Below are 25,251 nucleotides of genomic sequence, written 5' to 3' on the forward strand. Positions count from 1 at the left end.
TCTACTCCTAGGCATCCATGGTGTCAATCTGGTTTCAAGTTAATTTTTTATATGCATTCTATCCCAATGTTTGTCATTCTCTTTTCTTACTGAACCTTTTTCAGTAGGAAAGAGTCAACTTTCATCTAATATGGTGGGTGAAGGCACAGCTACACTAGAGAGTTTATAGTGGTCTAATGTAGCTGCTCTAAGCCGACGGGAGAGAGCTCTTCTGTCTGCTTAACTATTCCAGCCCCTGCGAGTGGCAGAAAATATCTCAGTGGGAGAAGTGCTCTTGCCAACACAGAGCTGTCCATACTGGTGCTTATGTCGGTATAACTTATGTCACTTGGGGGTGAGTTGGACTCTGTCTACACTACAGCCTATGTTGACATAACTTATGTTGCTCAGGGGTGTGATACACCGAGCGTCTACTGCCAACATAGCTTCTGCCCCTTGCAGTGGTGAGCTCTTTCCCGTCAGCATAGAGCGTCTTCACCAGATGTGCTGCAGCGGTACAGCTGTATCGGTACAGCTGTGCCGCTGCAGCGCTGTACATATAGATATGGCCTTATTCACACTCCTGAGTGACTTAAATTATGCCGACATAAGCTGTATTGTAGATATAGCTTTCAGTAAAGGTCTGTGTGGTAGGTAATATGTAGTGAGAAATACCTGCAGGTGAAAGCCAAGTAGATAAATATAAGGTACTTCAGCACCTGGTTTCTTATCTAACCTTTTAATCCTACCATTAACAGTTTCCTGTTTATCCTTCAGTTAAAATCTTCAGCTCACCTTGAAGAAGCTGATTGTTCTGTGGGAAGACTAATTATGAGCTGCATCTCACTCCCTCTCAATAAATGGGCAATCAGCCCTGAGGTTTTATTCTCCGTTCTGGATTGAATGGCTGCTTTATGTCACAAACATTTTTTAAACAGGTGGATTTGGCCACTGAATATGTTTGCTTTAAAAGTAAATATACAGATCTAGGTGTTTGTTTTTTGGCACCCATTTTAAGATTAAAACTTTGAGTCGTCCCAGGGAGTTTATGGTTAGCTAACACTGTACATAATTACACACAGTAGGAAATCTGGGGACTTCTCTCTCTTGCTTCAGTGACTTGACCAGCTTGCTTAGCAATCCGACAGTGCTATGTTGTAAGGGTCAGGATTTTGGAGCCGAGCCAGCATTGGTATTTTGAAGCCAGGTTACTAATGACTCCATCAGCTTTTTCTCTTCTGGCCTGGCACAGGTAGCAAAACCAACATGTCTCAACGTGTTTGGCACATAAGTCCTGTCAGCTGCCTACTTCCCCCAGCTGAGGGAAAGCAAGCAAAAGAGGTTTACCCATTCCTGGCAGCCCTGCAGGTGTCCAAGTCTCTGAAAGAGTCCCAAAGGTGTGGGCGTGCTGGAAAGAAAAATCCCCAGTGACTTCACCCGGCTTTGCTTGTGGTGGTTACTCACAATGAAGTCATGTTTTTTTTTTTTTTCAGCTCTGCATGTTCAATGCTACATCTGCGTTTTTGCATATGAGTGAAACTGCAGCTCAAGACTGACTCAGGGAGCTTTCTCTTCAGAGAGTTTTGGTGAGTAAATTGAGATAAAGAGGAAGCTGAGTTAATCCAATAACTCCTCCCTGAAGGGCAGGTGCTACAAGGATGGCTCAAGATACAGAACAGAGGAAGTGCCTTGTTGACACAGGCGATCAGTGCTAAGTGGCTGAAATTGATATAATAATATTAGTTTGGAGAGCAAAGCCCAATCTCTCAAGCCTGCTAAATTCACCCCTTCATAGTGTGTGTGCTTTCTTTAACTACCTCCATTTGACCAGCCTCCCTTTGCAGTGGGAGTTCACAGCTCTCTCTCATTGTCTCACAATGGTTGCATCACTGCAGTACAACATGGACTATGCCATGTTAGTGTGTAAGGATTATTAAAATAAACCCTGACTCACACTTAGCCATCCTTGGGAAAGATGGTTATCAAGGGTTTATTTCACACAGTTAATTCTCTTAAACATTACATCATTAGATATCTTCTGTGACTGATGTAGAAATCCTGTGGGGCTAATGACTGTTTATTTTCGAGGAAAATTCACACGGTAAATGGTGTAGGGAAACTTGCCACTGCTTGGTAGGATATTTTTATCTGACAGTTAACCCATCATCTCTTTGAAATCCTGGTTTCCTGATCTTTTTTTATCGCTACTCCTCCCACTTTTATTACATCTCTCGTATTCTACAACCACTGGTTGAAGCAAATCATGGACGTGGTCATTGTATGGAGGTGGAGGGAAGTGCATTAGAAGGGCCACCAGGTTGTGGAGGGAAAGGGCATTAGAGGTATGAGAGTGCAGGTAAGAGGACTCCTCAGTACTGTGCAGAGCCACTCGCTAGTTTGGGATGTTGGTGTTGGAGCGTGTAGGCCTTGACTGGGCTCCTACACGTAGCAGGAGTTCCAGATTTCCCATGGCTGCTGAGCAATCTATTTCCATAGTGTGGATAAGGGCTCAGAGACTGGGCATGCCTGGGGCAATGGCGCTATCTCCTCCAACACGGCCCTTTGGACATGTGAAAGTGGCTGCAGGAGAAGGTGCCAGCTCAGTGTGCTTTTCACCGCACTGTGCACTTGCTTGCAGCTCCCCAACTCGCCCCATGAAGGCTTTCAGGACTGGACTCCTGAGCACTGGGGTTCACTTCAGGGACACCTCCTTGCAGCATTTTACCTGGTAACGTCAAAGACCAGCGGTGGTTTTATGTTTTTGTAGGCAGTGGGAGAATTACTTAGTAGATATATCTGTTTCTTCAGTCACCCGCTTTTTTCCCATCAACCAGAAAATTCTTGTCCGTCAAACCTCATTCCTCATAGGCCCACCACTACTCTCTTCTCTTTCCATGTGGGGCAAGGACATGACCAGGATGTAGGAGGCTGTGTCTAATGGTTGGAGCTATGGAGGTAGCCAGGCCTAGAGGTTAGAGTGGAGCCAAGCTGGAGTCAATGATGAGGGCCATAGGATACCCAGCGGTGTAGTTAAGAGCAGAGCCAGTGATCATAAGCCAAATGCCGAAGCCAGTGGGTGCGCCGGAGATGTGATTGGGAAGCAGAGCCAGGAGTCAGAGCCAGAGGTGTCAAGGATGGAGAAGGGCAGGGTCTGACGCAGGCACAAGAGCAGGAGCTGGCACAGGAAGCAGTGCCAAGTGCAGCTGCGGGCTTGCAATGCGTGGAGCAGCCAACAAGGCTCTTGCTGGGTCAAGTAGTAACTAGCTCCACCCCTTCACCAGTCAGGAACTGCAGTCAATCAGACAGCCCCTGCCAGGATCAGCGGTGTCCAGTGTGTTGCTAGGAGACTGACTCTGCTGAATCTAGCTCCCTGACACCACCTCTGTCCTTTCCATCTTCTTCCTCTTCAAAAACAAGAATAACATACTTGCTGCTCCCACAGCAGATTGACCACTGAATGAGGGGCACCGCATCTGGCCCCCATCCCTAGGAACAGCTCAGGATGTGATTCAAAACAATTACTAAATCTTGTTGGAAACACAAGATAGTCCTCCCTCTCTTTCCTCCCTGGTCTCTCCCATTTCCTGGATTATTGTTGCCAGGTTACCTTTCACTGTCTCGGTTGTTAGGCAAAGTGGATTGGTAAAGCAGGTTGAATAATACAAAGTGACTTGTGAATGTTCTCTCACTCAAAAACTGTGAGTTTGTTTTGCTGTTGTTTGTGAGGACCTTAGATTTTTTGCCTGCTGCAAGTAGGTCTCCTTGGGGTGAACCCAATGTTCAGGGGTCCAGTCCTGTAAGCCTTTATAGGGCAAGGGCTTGGAATGGCTTCTGGGTATTTCTGGAAATGTCCATGAATCCCCAAATGGTCTCAAATTTTGCCATGGATGATTTTTCATCTGAAATTTTGTGCCAGATATGTGTTGATTGCAATTGATTATTCTCTAAAAAGTTTCAGTCATCCAATCAAGGATCAGATGCAATACCATATGATGTAGGCAACCAATTGTGAATAGCTGAGGTGTATCATCCTTAAACAACCTCTAGGCTGAAATGTGTTACGTGAACTATTTGGTGAATAATTACATATATACTTGTGGACATCAAGATTGGGTAACAAACAATCTGCAAACAGAAAAAAGGGGGAAATTAGCAACATAGAATATTTGCAATGAATAATTTGACCACTGTAATGATAGATTTGCTGCACTTCCAGGTCATGGTACTACCTGAAATGGTTAAACCTTGGAAGAGATCTGAAATATATTGCATCAGCAAACTGGTACATTATTTACACTGGCAAAGTCCTCAGCTGTAGGGAAAACTATTTCAGGAAGTGTTAGTCTGGGCATGGTCAGCATTGGCTCAGAGTTTATATAAAATGTAGATTCAGGAGATGATTGGGCACAAAATATTATAGATTTTAAAACACCTAAGAATATTCATCCTGTTCGATTATTCAGTCTGCTGCAAATATTCTACACATTTCTTTGGAAAAGAGAAGTTGGCTTGCGCCATGGAACAACCAATAAAGTGTCCCATTGTCCCTCTGGACTGGGCTGTTAAGTAGGAAAGAGCTATGTACATAAAAAAATACCAGCATTTACATTTATTTAGGAGGCTAATAATAAACCTTCAGTGGAGCTTTGTAGTCTACTCAAACTGTGTTCCTCCCCCACAAAATCATTGCATGTTAGCATTATGTTTATAATTTCACCCACACTACTCATGTACTGACACGAACAATTTGGGCTCTAGTTTTTTCATGATAGGCTTGGGCATGAGTTATGGAAGAATCATCGGATCAATGTCACAAGTCATGGAAATCACAGGATAAATTATGAAATGTTACCCATGTTTTATAGTAAATAACCTATCTTCCCAGAAGCAGTCCTCTACATTAAGTTCTTAAGAGCTAAATCTGGTGGTTCTTAAACTCCCAGTGAAGTCTGTGGGGAATTTTGGCCAACTAAGGACTTCAGAATGAGACCTTAAACATATTCTGGGAACCCTCTTGATTTGAATATAAACCCTTCTTTTTATATATCCCTCCTTTATAGGTTCAGGTTTCTTTCTTCTTCTTCTTCCCCACAAAAAGTTGCCTTTAGATTGAGGGAGTAACTTGTCACTACTTCTTGTTTGACAACTTGTTTCCCTATATTTCCCTCATGGTCCATTGTGTCATGTGTTGCTTATTCTTTATTCTCTACTAGTGCTCTGTGAAGTCTTTTGGGCTTCTTGTTTCAGTCTCAATAGGCTTGATTGTACACATCCTTCCCATGCAGCACTATTGGTGATGTTATTTCATTGCATAGTGCTGATTTCAGTGGAAGTTCCACACAGAGAAGCTTTGTAGGGAAGCTCCAAACCTTATTCCAGCAGTTCTCAAACTATGGGGCGGACCTTGAAATTTGTCAAGGGAGACGTGAGCTGTGTGCTTTTTTAAGAGGTCTGGCTGTCAGCCCCAGGTGGCTGGAGCTTGTGCAGAAGGGCCATGGACACCCAGGAAGTGGGGATAAAGGCGACTGTTGGAGCCCTGTTGCTTGGGCTCTCCTTTCCCCACACCCCTATCCCTCCCTGGGAGGCAGCCTGGGCTTAGGCTCTCCTTCCTCCCTTTGTTCTCAGTTCTCTCATTTGGAGGTGGCAGGGCTCTGGCTGTCAACCCCAAGGTGCAGCAGCAGTGCAGAAATAAGGGTGGCAATGGTGCGCTAAGTCTGCTGTGATAAGTGATATTGACAAATATCACTTTTCACATTGCTACCCTTACTTCTGTGCTGCTGCTGGTGGCGATGCTGCCTTCAGAGTTGGGCACCCAGCTAGCAGCTGCTGCTCTCCACTCTTTCTTCAGAGCTGGGAGGAGGTATATGTATATGTGTGTGTGTGTGTGTGTGTGTGTGTGTGTGACATGTAAATGACTACAGACACAAAGAAGGGGGGGGAGGGTGAATCAAATAAATTTGAGAACCACTGCCTGATACAAATATTCACCTGCAGGTTCACACAGGTGCTTTGTTATCTGCCCAGCCGCTGACCTACTAACACACCAATTCCCCAAAGTCAAGGATATTTATAACATAAACATGAAAATCTTTTGAGTCCATGACTCTTGTGACAGTGATGACAAATATACAGCCTTACTGATAGTAAAAGAGGACCTTGGGAGCAGCTTTTATCATTTACATGCTGTAGTGTTGCAAAAGAATGCAATAGGGAAAATGTATCAAAATAAATTAGGCTGGAAGATTCTTTCCCCGCTATTGTAATGCATCTTTCCTCATTTATGTCCAGGGAGAATGTGTTTGCCTCCTATGCTTAGGCTTAGTTATCACTCATTTACGGCTTGATTGTGCAGTGTATTGACTCAATGGGAGTTGAGGGCACTTAGCACCTTGCCGGATCAAGCCAATAGAAGATGGCTTTAAAAAATGACTCATTTGCACCAGACCCTGTCTTGCCATGTTACTGCCCACCTTAGTCTTAGTGAAGGTGGACTGATAAATCATGTGCATTGATTTCCCAACAGAAGTAACTTCACTGGCACAATAAAAAAAATATTTCCTGTCAGAACAGACCTCAAATCTTCCAGTGAAATAATGGGTTCAAACAGTGCAGACATTGCATTTTTGGCAATCTCAGGGAGGATTTCCTACAGGAACATAAAGTATCCTGTTGGAAGCAAAACTCTCAAACGAGGCCTTTATTACCTTGTGAAACTTCTTCTGAAATACAAAAAATTCCTGAAGCATCAAAATGAAAAGAGGAATACAATTAAGTTAAAGTTAACTAAGACCAGATGCATTTGTTATAGGAGGCAATATGCTAGGCTGAAACCCTCCTCCCCCAACAACCTGGTATGTTGTTCCAAATGGCATCCTGGGAAATTGTCTAAGGTTAACTAACGTTACTAAGGGTAACTTTTAATTTGAAAGGAATATGAGGCACTTATTTTGGCCCTTGGTCTCTGCTGTAGTCAAACCCAACAGCAAAACCAAGCTTTTCCATAAAGATATATTAGATGAAACTCAAACTACCAAATGAGACCTTTATACTTCCACCTGTACATTATGGCTCTAATAAACACGTTATCAGCTCATGAAAATGATGGTAAACAGGTGACTGGAGGATTTGATAAGTCAGCAGCAAAGATTAACAGTTTTTTCTCAGGGAAAAGCTGTGAGAGATTCACTTATTTAAAACAATTGCAGCATGTGAATTTACTGCACTTAAATCATTATTGGCAATTAGTATGTGTCAGAAAGGTTGCAGCTGGCTCCAATTACAGGTGGAGGTTTTAGAACTTGAACTTAATTGTATGTGAGATAGTAGGAGGCTGGGCAATGCATGTTAGGATGGGGAAACACCATTCAGAAAGGAGAACAAGATTGTGTGATCTGGATCTTGATTTTTTTCTTTGGCTTTAGTCCTCCTTGAGGAAAAACTCATGGTAGTGGACTACCATGATGGACTACAAGCTGTCAGGAACAGTATCCCTGATGAGGCCACAGCAAGCCTGGTGGCTGAGCTTTGTGACTTTGTCCTCACCCACAACCACTTCAGATTTGGGGACAACTTATACCTTCAAGTCAGTGGCACTGCTATGGGTACCCACATGTCCCCACAGTATGCCAACATTTTTATGGCTGACTTTGAACAACGCTTCCTCAGCTCTCGTCCCCTAGTGCCTCTATTTGCGCTACATTGATGACATCTTCATCATATGGACCCACGGAAAGGAGGCCCTTGAAGAATTCCACCTGGACTTCAACAATTTCCACCCCACCATCAACCTCAGCCTGGACCAGTCCACACAAGAGATCCACTTCCTGGACACTACAGTGCAAATAAGTGATGGTCACATAAACACCACCCTATACCGGAAACCTGCTGACCACTATACGTACCTACATGCCTCCAGCTTCCATCCAAGACACATCACACGATCCATTGTCTACAGCCAAGCCCTAAGATACAACCGAATTTGCTCCAACCCTTCAGACAGAGACAAATACCTACAAGATCTTTATCAAGCATTCGTAAAACTACAATACCCACCTGGGGAAGTGAGGAAACAGATTGACAGAGCAAGACGGGTACCCAGAAATCACCTACTACAGGACAGGCCCAACAAGGACAATAACAGAACACCACTGGCCATCGCATACAGCCCCCAGCTAAAACCTCTCCAGCGCATTATCCACGATCTACAACCTATCCTAGAAAATGATCCCTCACTCTCACAGACCTTGGGAGGCAGGCCAGTCCTCGCTTACAGACAACCCCCCAACCTGAAGCAAATACTCACCAGCAACTGCACACCACACCACAGAAACACCAACCCAGGAACCAATCCCTGTAGCAAACCTCGTTGCCTACTCTGTCCCCATATCTACTCTGGCAACACCATCAGAGGACCCAACCACATCAGCCACACCATCAAGGGCTCATTCACCTGCACATCCACTAATGTTATATATGCCATCATGTGTCAACAATGCCCCTCTGCCATGTACATTGGCCAAACCGGACAGTCCCTCCGCAAAAGAATAAATGGACACAAATCAGACATCAGGAATGGTAACATACATAAGCCAGTAAGTGAACACTTCAATCTCCCTGGTCATTCTATTACAGATTTAAAAGTCACTATCATTGAACAAAAAAACTTCAGAAACAGACTTCAAAGAGAAACAGCAGAACTAAGATTAATTTGCAAATTCAACACCATTAATCTGGGCTTGAATAGGCACTGGAAGTGGCTGGCTCATTACAGAAGCAGCTTTTCCTCTCCTGGAATTGACATCTCCTCATCTATTATTGGGAGTGGACTACATCCACCCTGATTGAATTGGCCCTGTCAACACTGATTCTCCACTTGCGAAGTAACTCCCTGCTCTCCATGTGTCAGTATATAATGCCTGCATCTGTAACTTTCACTCTATGCATCCGAAGAAGTGAGGTTTTTACCCACGAAAGCTTATGCCCAAATAAATCTGTTAGTCTTTAAGGTGCCACCAGACTCTTTGTTATTTTTGTAGATACAGACTAACACGGCTACCCCATGATACTTGACATCATGGTAGTGGAAGGCTTCTGGGACCTCAGCAGGGTTCACCTTGTGGTATTTCCTTCTTGTTCTGCTCTTCTCTAAGAGGGAGGGGCTTCTAACTTTGTGTCAAGGAGAGGGTGTGTGGCTTGGAAACCCTGTGCAATTTATCTAACCCTCTGTCTGTCTTAGGTTTCTCTATAGTGCCAAACCTTGGACTGTGGAGTTGCAGCATAGAAACCAATCCCCTCTCTTCTGGTCCTGGCATCTCCTCGGGAGCTGTGTTGTCACTAGATAACTCCTGTGCCTGAGCCCTATCTTCCCTGTTCTAGGGGCTCAGAGGATGCAGAGGAAAGCTTTTAATATTTCCACGCTCATTAGTGCATGCTGCTTACAACCCTGACATGTCTCCCAACTGACAGAGCCCCAGTGTGTGCCTGTACTAGGCTTGTGTATCTTCAGTGGGAGGAGGGAAAGAGCAGCAGAGATGCTGCTTTCTTTTGCCTTCCCTCCCTGTCCTTTGTTTCCAATTTCTTCCCCATTCCACTGGCTTTAGCTCCTCTATACTAGTGCCAGTGGAAAGGAGCAGTGGATCATTGTATTTTAAAATACTCCAGCTGAGCTCATTTATAAACTCTGAGGCGATTTTCTATTTGCATCCCCACATTCATTAGCTAGCAAATAAAGCCTGCATGGAGAGAAGGCAAGTGATCTGCAGTAAGTTTATATTGAGGTTTATGCCTGTGGTACAAGTGTCCCGTTGGTCCTCTATATTGCTCATGTACCTTTGTTTGTGCAACAGGACATCTACTGTGAAACTCATTAAAGTTGCACCACTCTCATGCTTTCCTGAAATAGCAAGTACTAGGTGCTGGGTATTAACAGGGAAAGAATTCTGTGCTTTGAAAACTAAACTGGCTCTTTATTAAGAGAACTGTTTAAAGAGGAGCTGCAAATGCAGCTAGCATTCTAGCCATCTGCACAGAGACTGACTTCCTGGTGCCTCCTCCAAGCTCTTCTCTCCTGCATGTTTTTCTCCTTACTTCAAGTTTCAGGCATGTTGCTACAGGTGGGATCATGAGTTTAAAATCCTAGCTAGGTCTTCTCTCTCTCATCCTCTGTAGTTTCAGAAAGTGAGAGTGGGCAAAACAAATGACCAGGAGCAGGAGAGGGAGAATCTGTGGATTCCAACCTAATGCTATTCTTTCAAAGTCAAAGGAGAAGTGCCATCAGAAATATTGATTGCTACGTGTGTTTAGTTAAGGATGTTATTTGGAATTAGGGTTTTTCAAATCAGAGTCTTATATCAGACCTTCACAACCAAGAGACCATATTGTACCTCTTAAGTATAGTTTGTTTATCAGATACACTTGGTTCTAATACAAGATATGTATGCCTTTTCCATAGGAATGCCACATTAGGAAACTGGTGGTCTGTGACATGCAGACGTGTTTTACCTCACTGTTACCTTGTGCTCCCCTGTCTGTCTGTATCTTGACTTGTATTTAGATTGAAACCCTGCCACAAGGAACTTACAAACTGTTATGTTTGTACAGCAGTAATCACATTGTGGGCCTATGATTGGAGCTCATAGAAGACACCCATCAAGATTTACATAATTCTGTTTTGTTACTGTCAATTATTGATCTCAGAAGTGCTGACTGATGAAACCATAGAAAAATGTAAACATATTAAATCATTAAATCCCACATCCTGTAAATCTTCCTTCTCCTGCACTATGTTAAGTTTTTGTATCTCAGTTGGAGGCTTTGTCACCTATCTTTGAAGTCCAGCACTGTACACTTCGTTTTTGGAAGATTCTGTGGTATGCAACAAAATTACAGTGATGAGAGTGTTTTAGATCTGTATTTGCATGCCATTTTAGCAGCTATGTCCCCAAATATTTCCCCCTCCATATATGTTGCTGTTCTTTTTTTAACAGCAGTTGTATTAACTATTACTATTGGTAATTTTATTCCATGTATTTACTTACCCAGGGTCTGATCTTCTACCTTACCACTGTGCATGGACAGGAGTTACATTTAGTGCATCTGGATGAGGAGCAGAGAAGTTGAGGAGTAGTGGCTCTGAAGTATGCTTGCCTTTTCCACAATCCCACTGAAGTGCCTCTGAAGGTACACCACAGAGCTAGGCCTCTGCTTCTCTGGTCAGAGTATGATCAGGTGGCAACTGTCAAATACTTGGGAAGTGTCCTAGACCTTGCTGGAAGATGCTCAAAAGATGTGGATGCTTGTGTAGCAGCTGCCTCTGCCACATTCCAGGGCCTTCAGCAGCTTCTGTGGAGACATCGGGACATCACACTTTCTACGTATCTGCGGATTCTCAGAACTATGGTTATACCAATTATATTGTACAGCAGTGACATATAGGCACCAAGGAAGGCTGAAAAGCAGCAGATTGACATTTTTGATGCTCATTATCGTAAGCTGCTCTATATTAAGTGGCAGGAAAAGATAAGCAATAAGGATATTCATAGCCAAACTCACCAAGTATTCCCATCAGCACTGGTTTGCTTTTGGCAGCTTTCTGGGTATGGACATATTTCTAGGATGACAGACAACTGAATTACGAAGTGTATTTTCAAAAGAATGCCACTGCAGGTTTAGTGATCACCAACAGCTTCCATAGTGCAATAAAATCACCAATGATGGACATAGACTGACCATCCAGCTAGACCATCTTAAGGAGCTAGCTAGAGATCAATCAACATAGTGCTCAATCTGCAAGGAGGCCACTCCCTTTGGGATCAGCCTTGACACTAATGGGGGTCAGCAGGGCATGTAGGGCAATGCTGCTGTCCATAGTACTGTTCCCTCACAAACTCACCTATGACTTCCCTGAGAGAACCATCTCCACATGCTGTGAAAAACCCCTTCTCGGAGGGTGGTGATACTGCCAACCCCAAGTATTCGAATGAGCGAGGTTTCAACAAATCATAAGAGTGGCTTAAAATCATATGATTTCATAAAAGACCCAAAATTTATTTTATTTGCCTTCTATTGTTGGAGTGCTTAGGGTTCATGTTTCCAAGCTTTCCCCCAGAGCCATAAGGGCTAGAAATTTACAGTTTTTAAAATAAAAGCTGAGCTGCTCACCTAATTATCTGATTGAAGCTGCTGGGGCAATAAGAAAAGCACCAAATAGTGTGAGAGTTGGCAGTGCTGTAGTTAGTGGCAACTGGCATGAGGAATACATGGAAGTGCACAGAATGAGGGAGCTAGAGGGCTGTAGGGCTGTGCTTAGGTGATGGGCCTCTGTGGATGGGGCTCTCTCTCTGTGGGAGCATCAAGATCCATATAGAGTTCAGGAGACCTGTGTACTTATAAGGCTGATTACCTTGCCTGCTCAGTAGGGGACAAACCCCACCGGGGGCAATTCAGAAGAAAATGTGAAATACATCGTGTAGAGTTGCTGGTTGGATTTCTCCACAGAAAGGAAATACGACCTTCTTAGTGTCTTCTAGAAGGAAATACAGCCTTGCATATGAGAGAGAGTTTAATGTTCTCTCATCTGCAGAGCTCCAGCAATCTGTTCCACTCTCTCACAGCTAATGCATTCCACTAACTTTCAGCACTGCAGTATGGTGGTCTTACAGGGATACATCCTTACAATCCTAAGTAAGGAAATCCTGCCTTATTCCTTTAGTATCACATTCTTTCTTAATGTTGTTTTCCTTTAGTTCCTGTGTTTACAGCAATTTAGGTAGTCTCATAGCATTATATGATCATATGGATACAATGTGGCCTAGGAGTTAGAGCAGGTGACCGGAAATCAGTATTTTATGCTGGGTTTTAGTTTCAGCTCTGTGACTTTCAGTGTCCCAGGGTTAAGGCTACAATTCTGTCACCGATATTTTTAGTAAAAGTCACTGACAGGTCACTGGCAATAAACACAAATACATGGAAGCCTGTGACCTGTCTCTGACTTTTACTAAAAATGCCCTGGGGGAGGGGGGGGTGGACAAACAGAGCACTCTTGGGGCTTGCAGCTGGTCTAGTCCCACCACCACTCCTGCGGCAGGGGCTGACTACTGCTGCTTCAGCCCCTTGGCTAGCCACTGGTCAGCTGTTTTAGCAGCCAGGCCTGGGGCCTTGGGAATAGCTGATCGGCCATTGCTGCTTTAGCAGCCCCAGGGCCTGACAGCTGCTGAAGCCCTACCCAGAAGAAGTCATGGAGTTCCTGGAAAGTCACGGAATCTGTGACAGAATCGTAGCTTTACCCATGGTACATCACTGAACTTGTGTACCTCTCTACCCTTCTGTACAAGGGAAATAATAGCATCAATACATAGAGCTGTCCCGAGGCTTAAGTGATTAATGTATTTTAAATACTTAGAAATTCTCAAATGAAAAGTCTGCTCTAAATATATTTTATTATTACCTTCGATTTCAGTTTCTGGGCATAACAATATATATCAGCAGTGAGACACCTCTTCTTTCTTCCATCAAGCCAGACTTTTGTATACCTTATGGAGGCAATATTGCCAACCTCAAGGAGTCATTAGACTGGCCTCAAAAAGCAGGCAAATGGCTTAAAAAGCAGGAGATCTCTACAAATAATATATATATTTTTAACCTTCTGCTTTTCAAGCTGTTATGATTCGGATTTTCAAGCTTTTCTTTGCAACTTTGAGGGCTACAGATTTACTTTATTTTAAAAATGAAAGAGAAGATTCTGACAAAGACATGATTACAGGAGGTAGGGCTTTAAGAAAACTAACCAAGAATGCAAGACTTGTGATAAAATTGTGAGAGTTGGCAACACGTGAGGTCACCCCCTGTTACCATTCTTTTTTTCACCCTCCCAAGCAGGAAGAGATTTATGTGTACAGAAACCTCCTTACTCATAATGTTTATTTTTAACGTCCATCTTGTCTCCTTGTGCACTGAACAGAGGTATTATAGAGTATCCCTAATCACCAAGCTGATGTTTTTGAAGCCTTATGACATCTCTTCAAACTGCTTTTTCTAAAAATAGGCCTGGTGAAAAGATGGATTCTTATTTTCACAGGTTTCATACTCCCCTTTGTGGGAGGTTGCTTCTGTTTTGTTTTCCTTTCCCCACCTCTGCCCTTCCCTCCTCCCTCCCCCCCCATATTTCCTTTACAATGTCTTCTCTGTATTTGGGCAACTTATAGCTGGGCTACACTCTACTCCAAGAGTCCCATTGACATAGATTTGTTTTAACAACCAATACTTTTGTAGCAGTTTTTTTTTGTAAAAAACCTTCCTCTGGGAACAGCTGTCAGCCCACATAACTAATATTTAAACAAGGGAATATATTAAGGTTTTACTTAACTCACTTTCACATGTTTTAGCAGATTATTATTATTTTTAAACCCTGTTGTGTTGTGTAAGTCCTGCCACCAAAACAAATGAACATTGTGTCACCATGTCTCAGTTCTTTTCAAATATCAGAAGCTGAGATAGTTGGGTACAGCGCTACCTACACTACTGTTATAACTAGCTATATGTGTAATCTTGATAGATTACATTTAAGGTGCTCTGTGCATAAATCTAGTCACACAAGAACAAGAGCTGTGGAAAAGAAATAGCATTAGGTGTACACTTTTCACATTCCTCCTCTTATAGCTTCCAGGCTGTCAAGATATGGCAATTCAAAGGAAGGTGATTTCAAGTAATGATTTAGATTTTTAAATGTTTCATTGAAATGCATTTCAAAGTCCTTCGTCAAAAGTAGAAAGTACTTTAAAAACTGTGATTCCGCTCTGAAAAGTGACTGTAAAAATAGCATTGTGGGGGTTCCATATTTATTGTCTCTAGAGGGTTTCCAGAGCAAATTTGGTTTATAAGTTTACTAAAAGTGTATCTTTAAAAATTCTCTACCAGGCAAACTCAATTTGAGATTTATAGTCCTGATTGTGTTCCCTTTGAAATCAATGGCAAAACCTCTATTGAATTCACTGCGAGCAGTGCCTGACAGTTAAGTGGCGGTCTTTCTGACTGTGTCATTAAATCCCTCCTTTAGTTGCACAGGGAGAGAATTTGGTCCTGTAATTTAGTTATTTCTAGTAATGATTTTATGGTGCATCAACCAGAATAAAATCCAGCTCACTCTTAGCACCATTGGCTTTACAAGGTTAACAGGAATATAAGGAAGTTGGGAATGAGTTACAGGGGGTGGATCACTTGATTATTACTGTTCTGTTCATTCCCTCTGAAGCACCTGGCATAGGCCACAGTTGGAAGACAGGATATTGGGCTAGATGGACCTTTGGTCTGACCCAGTATGGCCATTCTTAAGTTAACCATATAGGTCCAATTACTGCCCTCTTTCCCTGCCATTGCACTTCAGCACTACTCCATCAAGCCAGCTTAACTGGCTACTGGAGATTCTGCCAGTGTAAGGAAAATCCACAGGCAGTAAGGGGCCAGTATGATAGTTCTATACCACTCTTGCTACTACCTGAAGCACACAAGGCATTCTATGGCTATCAAAATGGCTTCGGGAGGGAAGGGCTAAGCAATTGGTCACGATTTAGAGCAACCTGCAGGTTGCTTTAAGTTGTACCCAGGGCTGAATCAGACCCAGGATCAAGATGGCCTAAAGCCATGTTTGATTTCCCCCCACCCCTTTCCTAGTTCTGTATTGATCTCAGCTCAGCCAGACCAGAGGATCAGCATATGGACTGAAATTTTCAAACTTCAGTGCATAAAGTTAGGCACATAACTTCATATTTTGGTACGTTAATTAAAAATCTGCCCGACTTTCAGAGTTGCTGAGCACCAACTACTGCGAATGTTCTGCACCTTGGAACATCAGGCACCTTATTTTTAGATGACTAAATGTAGATTTAAGGGCCTACCTTCAGGTCCTAATTTAAAATTTTGGCTCAGGGAGCAGACCTGCTCAGGAAGAAGGTGTCATTTTAAACTGGTCAGTTTTCAGAGAAGAACGGCATTTTTAACTTAATACAAAGAAAGGGAATTTCCTTTCGAATGACAGCGAGAGTAGGCAGGTCTGCAACTCTCTTGTAGCCTGTGGTTTACTTAACTATTTTTAATGTTCTGAAGCGTTTATCTATTGATAGGGCTAACAGGCTCCTTTGCTAACAATACACTGATGACAGCTGTATATCTCACTTCCTACAGAGGCAAGCAGTTTGCCATCACTAAGATTGCACAATGCCTGCCAAGAGATCACTGCCTGGATGAAGAAGAGCTGACTCTAACTGATATTAGGAAAGACCAAATTTCAGGCTGGTAGAACAGGGAAAACACCGTGAAGAACTAGCTGGGACACTGACCTCCTGTCCTGCTGAAAACATCTGCTCTCTGTTTGTTAAAGGGTACAAAGCCTTGTGGTCTTCCTGGACTCATCTCTAACCCTGTATGCCCAGGCAGCAACAGTAGCAAGAAATGCCTTTTTTCTCCTGTTAACTATTTTTGACTTTGCTTCTTCCTCCCAGGTGAGGGTCTGGCCATAGTGATCCATGTAGTAGTCATCTTCAGACTGAATTATGGTAATCCGGGCAGAAGATGGAAACAATACAGAGAATATGGCAGCCTGCATTCTAGTCAGATGAGCCACTATGACTGGTGCTCTAAACTCTCTTGGTTTCCAATCTGGCACAAATTTAAGACCTTGGTTCTGTTCTTCAAAGCCATCAGAATCCAGTTTATATCTGTGACTGCATCTCCATCCCTGATCCACTAAGATAGAATCATAGAAGATTAGAGACCTCAGGAGGTCATCTAGTCCAACCCCCTGCTCAAAGCAGGACCAACACCAACTAAATCATCCCAGCCAGGGCTTTGTCAAGCCAGGCCTTAAAAACCTCTAAAGATGGAGATTCCACCACCTCCCTAAGTAACCCATTTCAGTGCTTCACCATGCTCCTAGTAAAATAGATTTTCCTAATATCCAACCTAGACCTCCCCCACTGCAACTTCAGACCATTGCTCCCTGTTCTGTCATCTGCCACCACTGAGAACAGCTTAGCTCCATCCTCTTTGGAACTGCCTTTCAGGTAGTTGAAGAATCCCCCCTCACTCTTCTCTTCTGCAGATTTAATAAGCCCGGTTCCCTCAGTCTCTCCTCATAAGTCATGTGACCCAGCTCCCTAATCATTTTCGTTGCCCTCCGCTGGACTCTCTCCAATTTGTCCACATTCTTTCTGTAGTGTGGGGCCCAAAACTGGATGCAGTACCCCAGATGTGGCCTCACCAGTGCCGAAGAGAGGGGAATAATCACTTCCCTCAATCTGCTGGCAATGTTCCTACTAATGCAACCCAATATGCCGTTAGCCTTCTTGGCAACAAGGGCACACTGTTGACTCATATCCAATTTCTCGTCCACTCTAATCCCCAGATCCTTTTCTGCAGAACTGCTGCTTAGCCAGTCAGTCCCCAGCCTGTAGCAGTGCATGGGATTCTTCCTTCCTAAGTGCAGGACTCTGCACTTGTCCTTATTGAACCTCATCCAATTTCTTTTGGCCCAGTCCTTTAATTTGTCTAGGTCCCTGTGTATCCTATCCCTACTGTCCAGCGAATGTACCTCTCCCCCCAGCTTAGGGTCATCCACGAACTTGCTGAGGGTGCAATCCATCACATCATCCAGATCATTAATAAAGATGTTGAACAAAACCAAGGACAGACCTCTGGGGCACTCCACTAGATACCATCTGCCAACTAGACATCGAGCCGTTGATCACTACCCATTGAGCCCGACGATCTAGCCAGCTTTCTATCCACCGTATCCATTCATCCAATCCACACTTCTTTAACTGGCTGGCAAGAATACTGTGGGAGACCGTATCAAAATCTTTGCTAAAGTCAAGATATATCATGTCCACTACTTTCCCCTTATCCACAGAGCTAGTTATCAATCAGGTTGGTCAGGCATGACTTGCCCTTGGTGAATCCATGTTGACTGTTCCTGATCACCTTCCTCTCCTCCAAGTGCTTCAAAATGGATTCCTTGAGGACCTGATCCATGATTTTTCCAGGGACTGAGGTGAGGCTGACCAGTCTGTAGGTCCACAGATTCTCCTTCTTCCCTTTTTAAAAGATGGGCAATATATTTGCCTTTTTCCAATTGTCCGGGACCTCCCCTGATCACCATGAGTTTTCAAAGATAATGGCCAATGGCTCTGCGGTCACATCAGCCAACTCCCTCAGCACCCTTGGATGCATTAGATTCGGACCCATGGACTTGTGCTTGTCCATCTTTTCTAAATAGTCCTTAACCTGTTCTTTCATCACTGAGGGCTACTCACCTCCTCCCCATACCGTGCTGCCCAGTGCAGCAGTCTGGAAGCTGACCTTGTCTGTGAAGACCGAGGCAAAAAAAGCATTGAGTATTCCAGCTTTTTTCCACATCATCTGTCACTAGGTTGCCTCCCCCATTCATTAAGTGGCCCACGCTTTCCCTGATCATCTTCTTGTTGCTAACATACCTGTAGAAATGCTTCTTGTTACCCTTCACATCCCTTGCTAGCTGCACCTCCAATTGAGCTTTGGCCTTCCTGATTACATCATTGCATGCACCCCAGTAGGACAGGACAGCTAACAGAGCTTAGATGAAGCATATAACAGCTGGAGCTAAATCATTCATAGTGGTATTGTAGCACATAGACTGCCACAGACTTGTGACAAAATTTTATGACTGCTAGAACTTGCTGCAAGGGACACTTTCCCCTTAAAACTTCTCCACCATAACTGGAAGGGTTAAGAAGGATATAGGCCTGATTTTCAGAAGGGCTGTCCACCTGCATCCCTAACTGAAGCAACGGGAGCTGCTGTGCCTAGTACCTCTTAAAATCAGGCACAAACATACCTCAAGTAAAGTAAAGCTTCCTAGAATCTGTGAAGAGCAGAGAAAACCATGACATTCATTCAGGATGTTGGTGTGCAGAAATAAATAGCCTGTGTACTGCTTCGATACTACATTGATGGGTTCTGTGGAAAATTCTAGTATAGACAGGTTGGAAAGTTTCAGAACTTGGCATCTTTTTAGACCATGAGCCCAGTTGAATGTAGAAGCCCAGGTTTTGTCCTTGGTCAGAAATAGTTATTTTCATCTTTGGAAAGTTCAAAAATTGTCCTCTTTTCTTCCAGATGCACACTCTGCCACAGTGATCCTCTCCTTTGGCATTTAGGCTGGGCTGCTGTGATGTGCTTTAGTCCTCCTTACCCTTGAGAACTATTCATAGGTTGCAGCTGATGCAGAAAATAAAATCACAACTGTTCAAAGAGACTTGCTCTGAGACCTGGTGATGCTAATGCTCCTTGATCAGCATGGGATGCCTACAGTCTAGACAGTTAAAGCTTTAACTAATAGGCCCTCAGATGCACTGGTCTATTTCTGTTGATCCACTAAGGACAACTGAGGCTGTTGGGGTTGGTGCTATTTATCATCCCTTGTTATAATCCAAACTTGGATCTATATCCAGATTTCACAGTGGCCACTGCCTTTTCTAAGGGGGTCCATGAAATTGGACAACTAGTGGGACTCAGGTCTGACAGCTGCTGACATTTGGAGAGTTCGAAATCAGGTTCTGGATTTTGTGTCCAGGGCCAGTCTCTAATTATAATGAATATTACTGCAGTGTGCTGAGTGTAACAATATATGTGTCTTTATTTAGTTATTTAAGAGTTGGGCCTGAACTGGAACACTGGATCTAAGCCCTTCTTCCTCTATATCACAAACTATAGGCAAGTTTGGTTCTGGATTCAGATTTGGGTCCTGAAGCTGCCAGGTGCGGATTTGACTTTTTAACTGGCTGAACCAGAACAACTGAACCTTGGAAAAGTTTGAATTCAGAGCTGATTCAGATATGACCCTCACAACACAGATTCATCTCTAATTACTTTATAATGTGCTACATGGCATATAGCCTCTGAGCACCTTGTACTGTAAGGTATTTGATAGTCAGCCCTGCAAGCATACACAGTACTTCTGAGGCCAAATTCACTAAAGATTTGCAGGGTTTCAAGGGCTGGAGTGATGTTTAAGGGTATGTCTACACTGCAGTCAGAGAGATGACTGCAGCAGCTATAGACATGTAGACACAAGTTAGCCACTTGAGTACATACCAGGAATGCACGTGGGCATATACCGATTATGCAGCTGCCTGTGCTGTTGCAACTTCACTACTATAGTATTTCAGCCTAGCTAGATCAAAGTTAGCTCATTTATGTCTATACATGCTGCAGTCACACCCTTTGTTGCAGTGTAGACATACCCAGAGTGGGAAGAACTTTGGACAGATTCTCAGGGCACTTCCCATAGGGATGAATGACTCCCTTGATAAAATGCTCCTCCCTATTTTAATAATAGAGATGACATTTTTGGAGGAATTCATAAAAAAAAAATTCTGTTGCTTTTCATTGCTTAGAGTGTGAACAATTAGTTTAAACATCATCAGTACAGGATGCATTTTTATGATTCTAATATTCCAATCTTCTTCTGTATGTCAAATAACATCAGCTGTTTAGAAGCATTAAAGTGATATGGCCCAGATTATGTTTAGCCTTGTGCGGGGAAGTATGGTAGTAGGGAGTTAGGCTTAAGGAGCCTTTACCCAGTCATACTCTCCTCAACCCAAGGAACAGCCATATTTGCAGTCCCTGTGCTCAGGGAGTACTATATTACTCTGTCCTATTGCTGCCAGAGGCAGAAATCACCCCAAGGTACCCACTCCTTCTCCATCTTCACACTAGTCCATGGAGCTGGTAGACTGCAGAGGGGGACAGGCATCCCCCAGAGTAGGAGAGAACTCTCCAAAGGGATGTTGCAGCTTGCAATATCTCTATCTTGTTGGCACAAGAACAAATGGATATAAACTGTCCATGGCCAAATTCAGGCTGGATATTAGAAGAAGATTTCTAACCATTACAGTGGCGGGGTTCTGGAAGAGCTTCCCATTCAGAGTTGTGAGAGCAAATCACTTAATTAGTTGTAAGGGAGAGCTGGACAATTTTAGGAGTGTGATTTTTATGATGGTAGGGGCCAGGGTTTAGCAGCCCTGAGGTTCACTTCTGCTTTATGTCTTATGTTCCTAAAGCTCATGCTTCAGGCTTACGATGGGCCACCTGTAGAGATCAGGAAGAGATTTCCCCTCCCCAGTGTATTCTGTTTGTTTTTAAGCTCCTTTCCCTGATGCATCAGGGATGGCCACGGTTAGCAATCAGATGTGGGATGGGCCAAGGCTTTGATGTGGGACCAAGCACCCGCCCTCCTCACGTGATTGTCTGGATGATTCTTGCTCAGGGTCTAACTGATTGCCATATGTAGTGTCGGGAAGGAATTTTCCCCCCAGATCAGATTGGCAGTGACCTTGGGGATTTTTCACTTCATTCTGCAGTGTGTGGATCCCTTACTAGGATTATCTCAGTATATGTCAATCACTTCCCTGTCATTTTGGGGGCCTTAGACTGGTGTTCCTCAGTCCCTCCTATTCTCTGCCTGTGGCATACCACCTCTGGGCGTAATACTTTTGTCTAATTTTGGTTGTTGGGTTAGTGTGTGGGTGCTGGGTGGTGGTGGTGGTGGCCTGCGATACACAGGAGGTTGGACTAGATGATCTGATGGTCCCTGCTGGCCTTGTGTGGTTCCTAGCACTGCAGTATCTGCACCCCTCCACATGGGTGAGCAGGGGCAGGGAAAGTATTTCTTTATAAACAGTTCCTCCTGGAGATTCCTGGGGGCAAGGGCATCGCCACACTGCCGTTAAAGCAGACATGAATTCAAATAATACATCCTTCCCCAGTATTAAAAAGTATTCCATGCAGTACGTTCACTGACAGCCTTAACCAGAACTTGGTGTCTTGATGGGAAGAAAGGATGGTCCAGTGGTTAGAGTGCTAGCCTGGGAGTTGAGACCTGGGTCCAATCCCCTGCTGTGCCACAGACTTCCTGTGTGAGCTTGGGCAAGTCACTTCATCTCTCTGTGCCTCCGTTCTACATCTGTAAAATGGGAATCGGAGCACTTCCCTACCTCACAGGAGTGTTGTGAGAATACGCACATTAAAGGTTGTGAGGTGCTCAGATACTATGGTGATGGGGAGCTATATTACTATCCAAGATAGATTTATTGCTTTTATGTATTAGAAATAAAATGAACAGATGAGTCTGGATACTTTCCTACTTGAACAGGCATCTGGTAGGAAGGGATTTTTACCTTTGCTAGCCTGCCACTATGCCGGAAGGCCTTACTGTCTAGAGATCTCTTTTCCCAAAAGGATTGTTTGAAGGAGCAACATTGCTCCATCAGACAATACTAACTGGTTGGCTTTGAGTCACAGTCTATGGAAGCAGTACTTAACTGAGACGGTGATTTTTGAAATGATGGATGCCCCTGCTGGCAACTGGGTATTAACAGGGCATGGTTAGGGCTTCTGTACTTTCCTAGATCAACCCATTTCTGAATACCATATCGCTGCTGCCATGCACAGAGCATCTTGCATCTCATTGAAACTGTCCCGCCAAATCAGTAAAATTATTTAAATACAGTATTTTATTAATTTATGGTATGAAATATTTTAGAGCAAATTCCTTTGATGTATGATATTCTAATCATACCCACAGGGCATTAGCAGGCACAAGGCACATCTGAGTGTCTCTAATTCCCTAATGGTGTGATTATATCGCATAATATTCACAACCCCCTGGAGCTTCTTTACTGGTATAAATAAATCAATTATTTAAGTCAAATGCTTTGATCATTAGAAACTGCCAGTGAATGCGAGAATGCCTGAGCTGTGCAGTTCACAGGGAATGATTTTGCCTGTGAACGGCCAGTCTGAGCACTAGCAGCACTTCATTTCAATCTGCTTTATAAATTAGATTGGAAGTCAGTTTCTAATACTTCACCCTGGACAGCAAGGTAGAGAGAACCTTACATGGGTGGAATGCTGAGATATTGCTGCCAACAGATGCTTTTATAGTTAACACTGCAGTCATAGGTTAAATATGGGCTACTGTTCATATTAACTAATAGCTATTATACAAGAAACTGATGCAGGGATTTCTGTGAATGCACCATGAACCTGATTCACACACGCTATACCATATTAACTATTATTTGCACATATGGGTGGAAAGGAATTTTGAGTCACTTGGGATATATGGCAAATTAGCATTTTATATCATATTAATGAAGTGCTAATTGCTCCTGGCAACCTTTTTTGTGTGCAAATTGAATGGGTCCTATTTGCATTGTCATGGAACTGCTGTATTACCTTGCAGCACTTTCCTTAAGAAGAGGCAGCACAGAGTTCATCAAGGAAAAATATTGCTAATTGTAAGATAATTAGTCATGAAAATAATATTGTTTAAAGTGGAGCAGCAATGCTGTAGTTTACATTGTATTAACCTTTTTAATTCATTTTATATTAATAGCATTTGCTTTTGGGAATTTTACAAATACAACCCTCTTTTCCAATAATTTCTTCTCCCAACCTGTTTACCGGGGTGTGTTTTTCCCCTTAACCTAACTCAAAACAAAATAATGGAATCTCTTTACTATGCTGTTGCAGGCCATTTACCTGAGGTGAATAGTAACTTTGAAAGAGAAAAATAGATAAATATGTCTAAGATATTATATTTACAAGTTGTTTCATGCCCATAGACCTAATTCAACAGCTATGGTGTCTAAAATAAATTTAATAAATTTTTGGAGACATTATAGCTAAAAAAATCCTTGTCTGAATTTTATCAAAGTTCTCAGGACAAGGAAACTCTACATCGGATAGAGAAGTAGCATGTGAAATTTCAAGGGGATTAGTTTTTTGTGGGGAGGGGGAGATGGAGAAAGAGCAGGCTGAAAATTGAAGGCTAGATTTGACATTAACTATGGGTTGTTTGCATTGGAAAGCAAACATTTATTTTTCTCGTATCACCTAAGAGAGCCCTGCAGCAAACTGCATGGATCTGCACTAGAGTCTTCAAATGTATGCCACAATGTAAAAGACTCAAAGGCAGATCCATAAGTAGAAAATGGGTCAGCATGCCCTCCGGCACAGTCAAGTCATCCAGATTTAGGGTCTGGGCCTCATATTTTTTTCAGTGCAGTGTTAGATATGGGCAGATTGCTAGTTACATCCCAGGACAGTATGACTTGCAATCTATGTTAAGAAACATGTTGTCTTAGGTTGGGAAATAGATTGGGCAATATGTTGGGCGCATGTAGAAATGCATGTTCAAATGTCTGTTCCTTCATCTTGGCTAGATGACCTTTGCGGTCCCTTCTAACCTTATGATTCTGTGTGTTCAGAAATTTTTAAAGCAAATTGATCTGATGGACAGGTTGATATTGATTGTATTTCTATATATATGCATACCTTTATCAAAGACTCTGCATTCTCTTCAGAAGAACTTGCATAAAGAAACTACTTGCGCAGATTCTTAGGAATGTAGTCTCCTCAGGTGTGTATGCAGGGGAGGGAATCAGGACTTGTACCTCAAATACACATACTGAATACTGTGTCCAGCTGTGCAAACTATTTTAAGAATGAAACAATGCAGCAGCCAAGGACCTTCTGGTTTAGGCCTAAGTGTGCTAACAAATAAGTAAACAGGTGTATTGGTCAGACCTAAAGACTAGATAGAGGCACCTGCAAATTGCTTTGTTCTGCCTTGTACATGCTCCAGGCTTATTTAATGTGGAGAATGTTGATTGTCTGGATCTGGGCCATATCCTGTCCACCAAGGTACCAAACCAGAAATACCTGATTTTGATGCTACTTGCATCTTTTTATCATGTCTGAAAGAAATGAGTCATGCAGGGAGCTGGGCAAAACTAGCTTTGTGACATCAGCAGGTGCACCTGCTTTATACCTTCATAAAACATCTTCTACCTCACTACTACTATCCGTGTGAGGGGAAATCTTTTCTCTTCTTGCCAACATTTTTTTTTAAATGTAGCTTTCATTCCTTGGAATTGTAACCTGGGCTTTCTTTCCTAGCCACACTAGTGGCTAGTTGTTTCTACTTAATCTAACAAGCCACCCGAGATTATGAACTGCTCCATCATCAGTAAAGTTTCTGTTCATATACAAAGTATGAGATCATGGATGGGCAGGATTACAGTGTAAAATGTGGGAGCAGAGCTGAAGTACATAACAGGATTGGTTGTAACAGATGTGAAGCACACATAGTACTATTTACTGTGAGTGTGAGTACAGTGAGGCTGGGGGAGGAGGCAGGGGAACGTGGTGAGGTGAGAACTTTGGAAGTGTAGGAGT

General features: G+C 43.1%; 1 long non-coding RNA gene across 2 annotated transcripts in view; it reads left to right on the forward strand.

The window, feature by feature from the left end:
- Window positions 1-1,470: 1,470 nt before the first annotated feature.
- The window catches only part of LOC101942987 (uncharacterized), a 44,077-nt gene continuing 20,296 nt past the window's right edge, over window positions 1,471-25,251 (forward strand). For both annotated transcript variants that reach the window (XR_255303.4, XR_010599441.1), the window contains exon 1: window positions 1,471-1,565. This is a non-coding gene — a long non-coding RNA (uncharacterized LOC101942987). The remainder of the gene's footprint in view (window positions 1,566-25,251) is intronic.

The sequence above is a fragment of the Chrysemys picta genome, chromosome 3 (genome assembly GCF_011386835.1).
Source record: "Chrysemys picta bellii isolate R12L10 chromosome 3, ASM1138683v2, whole genome shotgun sequence".
NCBI lineage: Eukaryota > Metazoa > Chordata > Testudines > Emydidae > Chrysemys > Chrysemys picta.